Raw genomic sequence first — 13,153 nt, forward strand, 5'->3', positions numbered from 1 at the left:
TTAAAAAAAAAAAAAAAAAAAGCAAGGTCTCATTAGCTGGGTGTGGTGGTGCACGCCTATGGTCCCAGCTACTTGGGAGGCTGAGGTGGGGGGATGGTTTGAGCCTGGGAGGAGGAGGTTGCAGTGAGCCAAGATTGCACCACTGCACTCCAGCCTGGGCAACAGAATGACACTCTGCCAAAAAAAATTAAAACGGTCCCACTCTCTCACCCAGGCAGGAGTGCATTGGTGTAATCATAGCTCACTGAGCTGAACTCCCAGGCTCAAGTGATCCTCCTGCCTCAGTCTCCTACAGACCTGGGACTATAGGCATGTACCACCATGCCTACCATTTTTTTGCATTTTTCTTTCTAGAGATGGGGTCTTGCTATGTTGTTCAGGTTGATCTCAAACTCCTGGGCTGAAGCAATCCTCCCAGCTTGGCCTTTCAAAGCTGGGATTACAGGTGTGTGTCACCACAGGTGGCCAAATTTCCCTCTCTTCTAGGGACACTAGTCATATGGGATGAGGGCACATCCTCACGTCCTCATCTTAACTTTACCCATCTGCAAAGACCTATTTGCAAATAAGGTCACATTCACAGGTACTGGGAGTTAGGACTTCAACACCTTTGTGGGGTGGGAGGGTCACAATTCAGCTCATAACAGCCAGGAAATAAAGCAGAGATCATCCCCCTGCTGCACACACTGCAGGCTCCCAGCCTGAAGCAGGCCCCGGGAGGAGAAAGAAAAAGCTCTAAGTTCAGACGAGGTCAGATGTGGTTTGGATATTCTCATAACTAAACTGATAGAGCTTGGGGGATGGAAGACAGAGAGAAAGATCCACCGTCGAAGCAATGCAGCGGCATCCACCGGCACCTCCGTCCAGGGCACAGGGGAGAAGTGACCCGCAGAAGTGCTCTGCCGAGGCAGTGAGGGCGGAGGAGGATGGAGCCCCAGCTGCGGGGCGGTGAGGGCGGAGGAGGATGGAGCCCCAGCTGCGGGGCGGTGAGGGCGGAGGAGGATGGAGCCCCAGCTGCGGGGCGGTGAGGGCGGAGGAGGATGGAGCCCCAGCTGCGGGGCGGTGAGGGCGGAGGAGGATGGAGCCCCAGCTGCGGGGCGGTGAGGGCGGAGGAGGATGCAGCCCCAGCGCGCTAGGCTCCAGGTCCCTCCTTCCACTGGAACATTTTCTCTGGTTTCAGTGTGCGATCCCCAACCTCTGATGTTACACGGAACCAGCTACCCAACGAGTTGTTTTTTACATTTCCCTTTTGGTGTTTTATTTATCTGGCTTTAAATAGGTCTGGTTGAGAATATTTAAAATCAGAGAAAGCGCGGCTGGACACAAGGCAACCCACATTCCACACGCGCATTTGCGTAGGAGCAGAGTTCAGAGTTCAGAGTTCAGCAACGTGACGCTGCCTCCCAGGCGCTTGGGTTTTCCCCACATCCTCTCTCCACCACTCCGTCCCACCTTCCCAGTACTTAAAAGAAGACGGCACTAACCAGCAGCGAATGCCCCAGCCCGGGAGGGCAGCTTTGTGACCGGAAGGCCATGCCTTCCAGGAGCCTGGGGCGGGAAGGTCAGCCCAGAGGAGGGAACAGCACAAGCCAGGCTCACATGTTGACAAGAAGGGTTCTCCGAGCCCAGCCTGAGCAAATACTAACACGCACCGCCTGCGCCGGCTACTGTCTAGCAGCCACTGGTCCCGAAACTCCACATAGTCAGGCCATCTCTGAAGCAGCCAACGCGCACTTACCTTCTGGGCAAGAACACGAATCTGTCATTTGCACGCATGTATTTGCAATCGATGCGAACACTCGCAGTGTCTATGCTGCATTTGGGGAACACGCAGCCATTTCAACTATGAAAAAAAAAGACGGCAGACAACAGTTTAAAAAAAGGAGACCAGGAGCGTCATATTTCACTGAGTAAATTGACAAAAGGTCAAAAAGCTTGATCTTGGCCACTGATGTGCTTGGTCTGAAAGCTAAACTGCCACTTAAATATTCATAGGCGAGTGCGGTAGCTGCAGCCTCCGGTTGCCCTGAGTCCACAGAGGAGCAAGGCTGGGGCCATTTTACGAGAAAAAACAAGCTCCCTCCCGAGCAGGATTCTGGGCAGGAGAGGATTCTGCTCCTGCAGCCAGCCCGCACCCGCTGAGCCTTCGTTGTTGTGTCCTGAATCCTGGAAGAATGTGAGTGATGGTCTTGCACAGGGAGGCGGGTGGCAATAGACCAGGTAGAGATGCAAGTGCACACGTGAGAAAAAATGCTGAAACTCTCGGCTCTATACCATGCTCCTGGCATCCTCACCTCACTCAACCTCCCTTCCTCCACCATGCCAGCACACGGACTCCCCGTAAATCATCTTCATCCCCCTTTGTGGAAAAGACTGAAGATCTGTATACGGCAAGGTCAGGAGTGGGCTCACCCAGTGCTATCCAAGAAAAACACAGTGTCAGCCACCTGCATAACTTTACGCTGTCCAGTGGCCACCTTAAAAAAAGTGGAAAGTAACAGATAAAACTAATTTTCATATTTTATTTCACTCAGTATATCCAAAGTTTTACCATTTCAACATGGAATGAATTAATAATTAAAATTATTAATGTCGGCCAGGCACGGTGGCTCATGCCTGTAATCCCAGCACTCTGGGAGGCCAAGGCGGGCAGATCACGAGGTCAGGAGATCGAGACCATCCTGGCTAACACAGTGAAACCCTGTCTCTACTAAAAATATAAAAAATTAGCCAGGCGTGGTGGCGGTGCCTGTAGTCCCAGCTACTCGGGATGCTGAGGCAGAAGAGTGGCGTGAACACGGGAGGTGGAGGTTGCAGTGAGCTGAGATCTTGTCACTGCACTCCAGCCTAGGTGACAGAGCAAGACTCCATCTCAAAAAAAAAAAAAAAAAAAAAAAAAAAAAAGGTTATTAATGCTATTTTACATTCTGTTTTTTTTCCCCACACAGATCTCACTCTGTCACCGTGGCTGGAGTACAGTGGCACAATCTTGGCTCAGTGCGACCTCTGCCTCTTAGTCTCAAGCAATCCGCCTGCCTCAGCCTCCCAAAGTGTTGCGATTACAGGCGTGAGCCACCACGCCCAGCCCATTCTTTTACTACGTCTTCAAAAATCTTAACATGACACATTTCTGTTCAGTCAAGCCACAGTTCCAGAGCTCGATGGCCACACGTGGCTCATTTGTCTATGAGACAGGCAGAGGGCCGGGATAGCGCTGCACCATGTATTCAGGAAGGGAGCAGGTGCTGACATAAAACATCTGGGAGACCTCCAGGAAGCACGAACACTGCCCACAGCTCTTGGCTTTGGTAACTGGGATGTAAATATGCCAGAAGGCTGGGCTCAGTGGCTCATGCCTTTAATCCCAACACTTTGGGAGACCAAGGCCAGTGGATCACTAGAGGCCAGGAGTTTGAGACCAGCCTGGGCAACGTGGTGAAACCCCATCTCTACAAAAAATAGAAAAGTTAGCTGGGCATGGTAGTCCATGCCTGTAGTCCCAGCTACTCAGGGGGCTCAGGTGGGAGGATCACCTGAGCCTGGGAGGCAGAGGTTGCAGTGAGCCATGATCACATCGCTGCACTCTAGCCTGGGCAACAGGGCAACCTTTTCTCAAAAAAATAAAATGAATAAATAAACAAGCCCAAAGATTTTGCCAGGAACCTCCTCTCTTCATTCTCTACCCTTCTCCTCTCTGAAATCTCATGGGAATCTCCTCTCAGTGACTGTTCTTATTGCCACGTGAACAATGGGCCAAGGAGGATGGAGGTCTCTGAGGAGGGGCAGGATTCTGGTGGGAACCGTATGAGGGGAAACCAGGAGACAGGAATGGCCTGAAATGGGGACGTGAATATGGAGAAATCTGGATGGTGCTGGAGGCTCAGGGTTGGAAGAGTTGCGGTCTCTGGGGTGGCACAGACTCCAGCTGCCTCGAACTCCGGGGCCTATGACAGAAACTGCTCTCCTGCCACAGGCTGGAGGCTACAGGAGTAGGGCCACCCTGCCTGTGCCCCCACCCCAGGTTCAGCTCTTTGGTAGGTGAGGTGGGGGCCTTCCCTGGACCCTGCTTCTCCGATTGAGCATTTGAGGTGAAGATGCCAGAGCCCCTTGAACCCATGTGCAATTTCACATGGTGGCACGTGCCAGGGCTCTGAAGTATCACAGCTGGCATTGTCACACAGTCCGTCTGCATCATGGCCAGGCAGACTTGTATTCAGACCCACCACCCGCCTGCCCTCTACAAGACCCACAATGTTGAAAATGACTTAATTTGCTGAGCACGGTGGCTCACGCCTGTAATCCCAGCACTTTGGGAGGCCAAGGCAGGGGGATCACTTGAGCCCAGGAGTTCAAGACCAGCCTGGCCAACACGGCAAGACTCTGTCTCAAAAAAAGTTACATAATATCTCAGATTCTCAATTTTCTTACCTTAAAACCAGAATAACTGCCATGGTGGACAGCTGCCATTCGCAATCTGTATTCCAGCAGCCATGCCTCCTCTTGGTGGCAAGGACACCTGGCTTTCCTTGTGGACTAATCTATTGTTCCTCAACTGAGTCCAGGTGATCTGGGTGCCCCTGGTGCTTAGGGTCAGTCATGTGACCACACCTTAGCCAATCGGAGGGTATCATTCTCCTGGGCACAGTGATTGGCTCAGGGCTAGGCAGGTGAGCTGAGCTGGTAATTAACTAGTAATTAACTAGCCTCAGCATTGTTGTGGGAGTTATACAAAGAGGGTCCTTTCCCCGGCCTTCTAGCCCAGAAGCATGTGAGCCATTGGCTGAGAAGTGCAGAGAGACCAAGGATCTACACACAGTATTTGAGCTCCTGAACCATTACTGGTCATATGACCCCTTTGCACAAACTGAAAGGAGGTGCTAACCACTGGCAGCTGTCTAGTGAGGTGAGCAAATCTGCAGTGCTGTGGTATGTGTAGCAGGCATTAGCATCCGATGTGGCATAAAGCTTACATAACTACACGCAATGACCCTATCAGTGCCCAGCCTCTGACAGGTCAGTCTCACCGATAAATTCCCCTCTCTGCTTAAGCACAGTTTGGGTTAGAGTTTTGGTAACTGATGAGTCAGAGCTGATGCAATAACCACAGTCAGTGAAGATAAAATGAAGCCACCTAGATAAAAACCCGAGCCTCGCACCTGCAGAGTAGCCCCTTCGTAAGTATGCATCTCTGTTCCCGGTCACAATTGTAGAAATGAAGGTTCCAGAACTCTGAAAGTCTGGACTGTGTTCCCTCTTCTCTGCACTATTTCTGTAAGTGTCACATGAGCAAGACGCTTAGGAGCTCCGAGTCTCACCTGTGTAGGACTGCAATCACCTGGGCTTACCTACTTGGAGGGAATGGGGCTGCACCAGGTGCTTCTGCAGGCTGCAGCCGGCCCCACGCCCCAGCATGGGTCACACGGACTCCATTGCCCTGAGCACCCTCCCAGGTGCATTCACTCCTGCTCATCACACAAGACCTGGATTCTCCCCTTGGCCCCTCCAATAAATTCCCTAAATTTCATCCTCAATCCAGCCAGTAGCTGACCCGTCAAGCTCTGGGAGAGGTCAGTCTGGGGCAATTCTCGCCAATGTGAAGGGTGACATGGGGGCCTGCACGGTCCAAGTCTCGCGTCTCCTCCTTGGCCAGGCTTCCTGCTTATGTCTCCTAGGCCAGCTAGTTTCAGCACCGAGCCACCTGGGAAGCTTTTAAGAATCTGGAGGCCGGGTGCAGTGGTTCACGCCTGCAATCCTAGCACTTTTGGAGGCTGAGGCATGTGGATGATGAGGTCAAGAGATCGAGACCATCCTGGCCAACATGGTGAAACCCCATCTCTACTAAAAATACAAAAATTAGCTGGGCATGGTGGTGTGTGCCTGTAATCCCAGCTACTCAGGAGGCTTAGATAGGAGAATCACTGGAACCCAGAAGGTGGAGGTTGCAGTGAGCCAAGATCGCACCATTAGACCCCAGCCTGTTGACAGAGCAAGACTCCGTCTCAAAAAAAAAAAAAAAAAAAAACTACATAGGCTGGGCACAGTAGCTCACACTGGTAATCCCAGCACTTTAAGAGGCCAAGGCAGGAAGATTGCCTGAGCCCAGGAGTTTGAGACCAGCCTGAGTAACATAGCAAGACCCCATCTCTACCCCACAAAGAAAAAATAGCCGGGTGTGGCAGTGCACTCCTATGGTCCCAGCTACCTGGGAAGCTGAGTTGGGAGGACTGCTTGAGCCCAGAAGGTTGAAGCTTCAGTGAGCTATGATCGTGCCACTACACTCCAGCCTGGGTGACAGAGTAAGACCCTGTCTAAAAAAAAATCTGGATGTCCCAGCTGTTCCATAGGATAATTAACCAGAATCTCTGTGGGTGGGAAAGAAGTCACCTGGATATTTTTAAACCATCCCAGGTGGTTCCCACGTGCGGCCAAGTTTGGCTGTAATGCCTTCAACCAGCAGGTTCTGAAGGCAGGAGGGGCCGGCTGGATTATTTTTCCAAGTGTCAAGAGGATGACAGTCAGAGTGAAGGAAGGGCTGGGATGACTGACGGTCAGAGGTCAAGTGTCTGCCACCTTCCTCCCCTCCTGCTCCACCCCCCTCAGAAGTTGCTGTCAAACACCCTAAAGACAGAGAGGAGACAGCCCTGTCCATGCACCCTGGGACAGCCTGGGACAGCCTGGGACAGCCTGGGACAGCCTGGGACAGGGCCAGGCACCTCTGGACAGAATTTCTGGCCTTTCATGGATTCAAATCCACATGACTGGCCAAAGAATAAAATAGCGATTTCAACTAGGGAAGTTCAGCAGCAGACAGAAAGCTTCTTTTTTTTTTCTTAAAATTGCCTTTTTTCCATTGAAAAGAGGAAGAAACACAACTAAGAGTAAAAATTAGATTTATAAAAGTACAAACTGCCAGAAACATAGATGATTCACCAAAAAGACATTAAAATGCCACTCAAAAAATGAAAAGATGTTCAACTTCACCTGTAACAAGAGAAATGCAAATGAAAACTACACTGAGATACTCTCAAACTGGCAAGTTACGCAGCCTAGCAACACTGTGTGACATGGGTGCCCCCAGAGGCCTCTGGGTGGGATAGGAGTCAGAACGGACCTTCCTGCTCGTCCTTTAACAAAGCCTTGGGTTCAATGGCTTCCTGACTGGCAACCCTGCTTCTAGGAATTTACCCTCAAGACAACATAAAAATGGCCTTTAATGATATGCAAATACATATGTATAGCTTATTCCATGCCGGTTTGTTAATAATTGTGAAATACCAGAAACAGCCTAAATGCTCACACATAGGAGGCAGGTTGAATAAGCACTGCCTTCACACAGCGAAGAACCGTGCAGGACCTGAGGAGGGGAGATCTCTGTGAAGCATTATAGAGCAATTTCCAGGCTATATTGTGGGTTTTTTAAAAAACCTATTTCTTAATTGACAAAAAACTGTATATATATGTATTGTGTATCTATAGTAACCCCCGGGCTCAAAAAAGAAAAAGGAAAAAGGAAGTGTCAACAAATACTGAACCCTACTTGGTAAAGTTTTTTCCCCCAGGATTAAGCAGATAAATATGTATGTTGCCTAAAACAGAATCCAGGTTTCACACTCTCAGAGGAGGGAGCTGAAATACAGAAAGAGGAGAGGCTGGAATAAAACATGTGCGGTTAAACCGGATTTGAAAGCATCAAATAGAGGTAAGTTGGAAATAGACACAGAAATACACACATACACGCACACACATACGCACGTGCACACATGCACACGCACGCACACACACACGCACGCACTCCCCATCCTGGCTCTGTCAACTGCAGGACCTAGAGGTCGTGATACACCAGTTGTCATGAGCACTCCTCGCACCCGGATCTTGATTTCCAAATATCACTCGCCACCCAGAGAAGCAGGGGCTCCTTCGGGAAGGGGCTAACTCTACAGCTGTGGCAGAGAAAGTATAGGTTGATCCTACAGCATCTCATTTCGTAGAAAGTAAAGAGGGACTCAGAAATGACAGCCACGTGTCCAAAAGACATGAGAAGCAGCTTTGAAGGTGCTCCCGCTGGCCTTTCAATTTCAGCTTTAAAATAATGGCAATAAATTTAACCTTGGAATAAAATAAGAATCCATCAGTCCATACCGATATAAATGAACATAAATAAAGCGGAGCAGGACAGCGAAGGTTTCCCTGCCGAGGATGGGCCCGTTCACAGAGGCTGGAGGGACAACAGGAAAACTGCCTCTTGTGCTAATCAATCAACCGGAAGAGCGAGGGGTCTGGACCAGAGCCGCCCTCAGCAGGTGTGAGCAGCATGCTGGAGTCCAGCGAGGAACTGGAGTCTCCACTCACTTACCAAACCCTACCACAACTCCTGGCTATGTGAAAAGGGGGCCCTGGGAATTTCACGGGGGAGCAATTCAACCATGTGATCAAGTTAACATCCCCAGTAACGTGACATCCTGAAATCATGTGCTTCCTGATACCGTGCTCGGAGATGGAGGCAAATTCCCAAAAAAACACAATACCCCAGCTCACCCCTGTAATCCCAGCACTTTGGGAGGCTGAAGTGAGTGGATCACTTGAGCTCAGGAGTTCAAGACCAGCCTGGGCAACATGGTGAAATCCCATCTCTACCAAAAATACAAAATTTAGCCAGGCACGGTGGCGTGCACCTGTAGTCACAGCTACTTGGGAGGCTGAGGCAGGAGGATCACTCGAACCCGGGAGGCAGAGGCTGAATTGAGCTGAGATCACACCACAGCGAGCCGAGATTGTGCCACTGCACTCCAGCCTGGGTGACAAGGTGAGACCCTGCCTCAAAACAAACAAAAACACCTGAATCTAATTGTGAGAAAACATCAGACAAACCCTCCGTGAGGAACCGTCTGTAAAACGACTGTCCTGCACTCTTCAAAAATGGTCCAAGGGAAGAAAGACAAGGAAACATTACAGGTTAAAGGGGATTGACTGGACATCACCAGTAAAAGTAGCACATGGTATTGGATTGGATCCTGGACAAGACACACACACACACACACACACACACACACACACACACACACACACAGCTCTAAAGGACCTTATGGGGCAACTCAGACCATCTGACTGCAGACTCATCATGATACTGCAGCCATGTTACACTTCCCCCTCTTGATTATTTCCTGTGGTTTTGTAAAGAATGCTCCTGCTTTTCAGAAATGCATGCTGGGACACATATGGGATGAAGGGAGTGTCACGTCTGGAACTCACCCTCAAATGCCATTTGCCTCATCCTCTCTCCCTCTTTTTCTGAATCATCTCACAGCAACTTGTAGAAAAGAGAGAAAGACAAAGCTAACAGGACCCAAGGCCGGCAGTGAGTGGATCCTCAGGAGAGGTGTATGGGTTCCATCCCTGCACATTTTTTTGGTAAGTGTGAAATTATAGCAAAATTAAAAGCTACCAAAAAAGATCCCCCTTCTTTCTAAAATTAATACTAAAGGGCTTAAAACAAATGAACACAGAAGCACACCTGGAAAGTTGTTATTTTATCAGAACTTTGCAAGGGATATGGAAGCAGCAAGTGTGCAAGAAGAGAGAGAGTCTAAAACATGGCACACCCCTCACTTCTAAGGGGCTTGGCGCAGGTCACGAAGCCCTGGAGGACTCTCTGTTTACCCACCAATGCCACTCATGAGCCACTCTGCAATACAAGGGCACCAAGCAGTATTGTCTTCCTTTATCCTAATGCTCAAAAAACTGCATACATTGCTAAAGGCAGGACTGCCTTTGCAAGACAAAGTTTCGGTCCAAGATACCAAATTGTGAATCACACCCAGTGCACCCCAGTTTCACTATCACCTGCTGTGAGTTCAATCCTGTGTCCTATAGAGGAGAGGTGGTAACTGTCTCCCATACCCAACACAGATCCTGGCACATGGAGACCAGTCAATAATGTTTACCAAAGGAAGGGAGGTAGGGGAGGGATGGAGGAAAGAGGGAAGGACAAGGGAATGAGGAGAAAGCGAGAAGGGAAGGAGGGGGGAAGGAGGGGAGGAGGGAAGGAGGGAAGGAGAGAGGGAGGGAAGGAGGGAAGGAGAGAGGGAGGGAAGGAGAGAGGGAGGGAGGGAAGAAGGGAGGAAGGGAGGGAGGAAGAGATGGAAGAAGGGAGGGAGAGAGAGAATAGAGGGAGGAAAGGAGGGAGGGAGACAAGGAAGAAGGGAAGGAGGGAGAGAACAAAAGGGAGGGAGGAAGAGAGGGAGGGAAAGAAGGAAAAAAGAGACAGGAAAGGAGGGAGAGAGGGAAGGAAGAAGGGAGGGACAGAGGGAGGAAGGAAAGGAGGAAGGGAGGGAGGGAGAGAAAGAAGAGGAGGGAGGAAGGGAGGGAGGGTATGAAAGAAGGGTGGGAGGGAGGGAAGAAGAGAGGGAGGGAGAAAAGGAAGAAGGGAGGGAGGGAGGAAAAAACAAGGGAGGGAGGGTGGGAGAAAAAAGGAGTGAGGGAGGGAAGGAAGGAGAGAGAGAGGGAAGGGAGGGAGGGAGGGAGGGAGGAAGGGAGGAGGCAAGGAGTAAGGGAGGGAGTGAGGGAGGGAAGGAAGGAGAGAGGAAGGAAGGAAAGCGGGAAGGAGGAAGGGAGAAGAGAGAGACAATATCCCTGTCTTTCAGAGGAGAAAAGAGACTTGACAGTTTCCTGCCCCCGCTGGAAACAGATGGTTCACTTCAACTGGATAATTTGAAGAGCACTGAATAGAGGAATTGTTTACAGAGTTGTCACAGGATACAGGAATCAAAAAGACAGTGATGTTTCCACAGGCTGGCAAAATCTGGAAGCCTACCCTTGTGAGAAGAGAGAAGGTATGATGTGGCATGGGAGGAGAGCAATGTGGGGCAGGCACTGTGAGTTCGGAGAAAGGGATGAAGCTTCCAGCAGGGATGAAAGAGCCACCCTGCTTCCTTCCAGCCAGGACCCCTGGTGAGGGGATTGTGCTGAGCCCCTACACAGCTGCAGGCAGAGGACTGGTCGGGAAGGAAAGGTGGACCTTGTGATTAGAGGTTTGGGGCTGAGAGCCAGGTGATATCAGCCTGACCCCCAGGGAGGGCGGGGGCTGGAGCTGGAGTTTGATCACCTGGCAATGACTCCCATCAATCACACCCATGGAATGAAGCCCCAGTAAGAACTCTGGCCACTGAGGCTCAAGGAGCTTCCTTGCCAGTGATAGACGGGGGTGGTGCCCTGTCCTGAGGATATGGAAGCTTCACATTTGGGACCCTCCCTCAGACCTGGCCTTGTGTGTCTCTTGACTCGTGTCCTTTATGACAAATCTGTAATAAGCATAGCACTTTCCTGAGTTCCCTGAGGCGTTTTAGGGAATTTTCAAACCTGAGGGGGTCATGGGAATTCCTCAGGTTTGCAGCCAGTTGTTCAGAAGTACAAGTGGCCTGAAACCCCTGAAACCCCTGAAACCACCTTCCTGGAGCTTGTAACTGGTGTCTGCAGCACAGGGGCCTCGGATGGACCATGCCCTTAACCTGTGAAACCCGACCTAATGCTGAGGACTGAGTGTCAGAATTGCATTGAGACCAAGTTCAATGTGAAGGTGATGGTAAGAACACTCAATAACATTTTAGTGCTTCCAACACACAGGGTCCTGACCCTGGGCCCTACTCAGCCCCCACAAACAGCCTGTATGGCAGGGCAGCTGTAATATCCTAATTTTACAGATACAGGGCCCGTGGCTCAGAGAGATACGGACCTGGGACGGGAGGCTGCACAGAATGGCTGCAGAGTGCACAGAAGAAACAGTGGGCAGCCTGTGCACCTCCTGCGCCTGAGGAGCTGCAAGGGCAAAGGAGGCGGCATGTGTGGGATGAGATAGTCAGATGGTCAGATGGTCAGATCCTGGGGTCCGGGTCCAGCCCATGCTGAGGTCCGAGGGGAGTGGGTGGGTGAGCAGAAAGAACACTCAGGGGCCATAGGCAGGTGAAGTGGTTTTATTCAACAGGAGCTCTCATTAGCAGCTTTCTCACACTGGCTCTTTACACCATCCGCCCAGTGTCAGCGGCTTGAGCCGGTGGCTCCCACAAGCAGCTGCATGGCCGGCTCTCCCCTGCCCTCAGGGTTAGCAGCTTAACTCTTTCTCTCTCTGGGCACAAGCACAAGCTGTGCCATGCCATGCCACACCATGCCGAGCTATGCCCTGGGCTCCCCAGATGGACAGCTCTGGTTCTCTCTCTCTTTCTCTGGGTGCCAGTGCACCCACCATGTTAAGTCAAGTTGAGCCAAGCCAAGCCCCGAGAGCCCCTGTACAGTGTTAGCAGGGCAATTATACCTTTTGCAGACAACAGTGGCTCAGAGCCAAGTATGAACTTAAACAAACAGGTTATATAACACGTAGAGATGTGCGCCTGCGTGCCAAACTCACTGAGTCACTCTGGCCGGACATCTGCCTCGGCCTATCCTTAACCAAAGCACATCCATGTATCTTACAGAGACCAGCGGGAAGAGAATTCTGCACAGGGAACAGCCCAAACCAGGGCACAGGGGTGAGAGGCGACACAAGAATGTGGTGAGGGAGACATGACTGAAGCAGCAGGACTCATGCTGGGCTGGGAGGGCAGTGTTCACAGCACAGAATGCAAATAGCACATGCTTGATAATTATGTAATAAATAGGCTAAAAACTGGAATAGTAGCTTGTACTAACAAGGTAAGATCCAAGAGAAGACACACCAGATGATATGGTTGGCCTCTGTGTCTCCACCCCAAATTTCATCTTATATTGTAATTCCCATAATCCCCACGTGTCCAGGGAGGGACCAGGTGAGAGGTGATTGGATCATGGGGCGGTTTCCCTCATGCTGTTCTCACGAGAGTGAGGAAGGTCTCACGAGATCTGGTGGTTTTATAAGGGGCTCTTCCCCTTCCATGCCTCACTCTTCTCTCTCCTGCCACCCTGTGAGAAGGTCAAGCTTGCTTCCCCTTCACCTTCCGCCATGCTTGTAAGTTTTCTGAGGCCTCCCCAGCCATGTGGAACTGTGAGCCAATTCAACCTCTTTCACTTATAAATTACCTGGTCTTGGGTATGTCTTCATCACAGTGTGAGAACGGACGAACACACTAGGAATGCAGGAGGTCTTTCCTAGTGCCTGTGGTCAGAATACCCTTTCCAAGTTTGCCAG

General features: G+C 50.7%; 1 protein-coding gene across 17 annotated transcripts in view; it reads right to left on the reverse strand.

The window, feature by feature from the left end:
• The window catches only part of RIMBP2 (RIMS binding protein 2), a 400,662-nt gene that overhangs the window by 264,212 nt on the left and 123,297 nt on the right, over positions 1-13,153 (reverse strand). The window contains exon 2 of one of the 17 annotated variants that reach the window (XM_063615239.1): positions 1,739-1,843. The exons of the other annotated variants lie outside the window; for them this stretch is intronic. The gene's annotated coding sequence lies outside the window, so the exon portion shown is untranslated. The remainder of the gene's footprint in view (positions 1-1,738; positions 1,844-13,153) is intronic. 17 annotated transcript variants of the gene reach the window in all.

This window comes from Symphalangus syndactylus, chromosome 13 (genome assembly GCF_028878055.3).
Source record: "Symphalangus syndactylus isolate Jambi chromosome 13, NHGRI_mSymSyn1-v2.1_pri, whole genome shotgun sequence".
NCBI lineage: Eukaryota > Metazoa > Chordata > Mammalia > Primates > Hylobatidae > Symphalangus > Symphalangus syndactylus.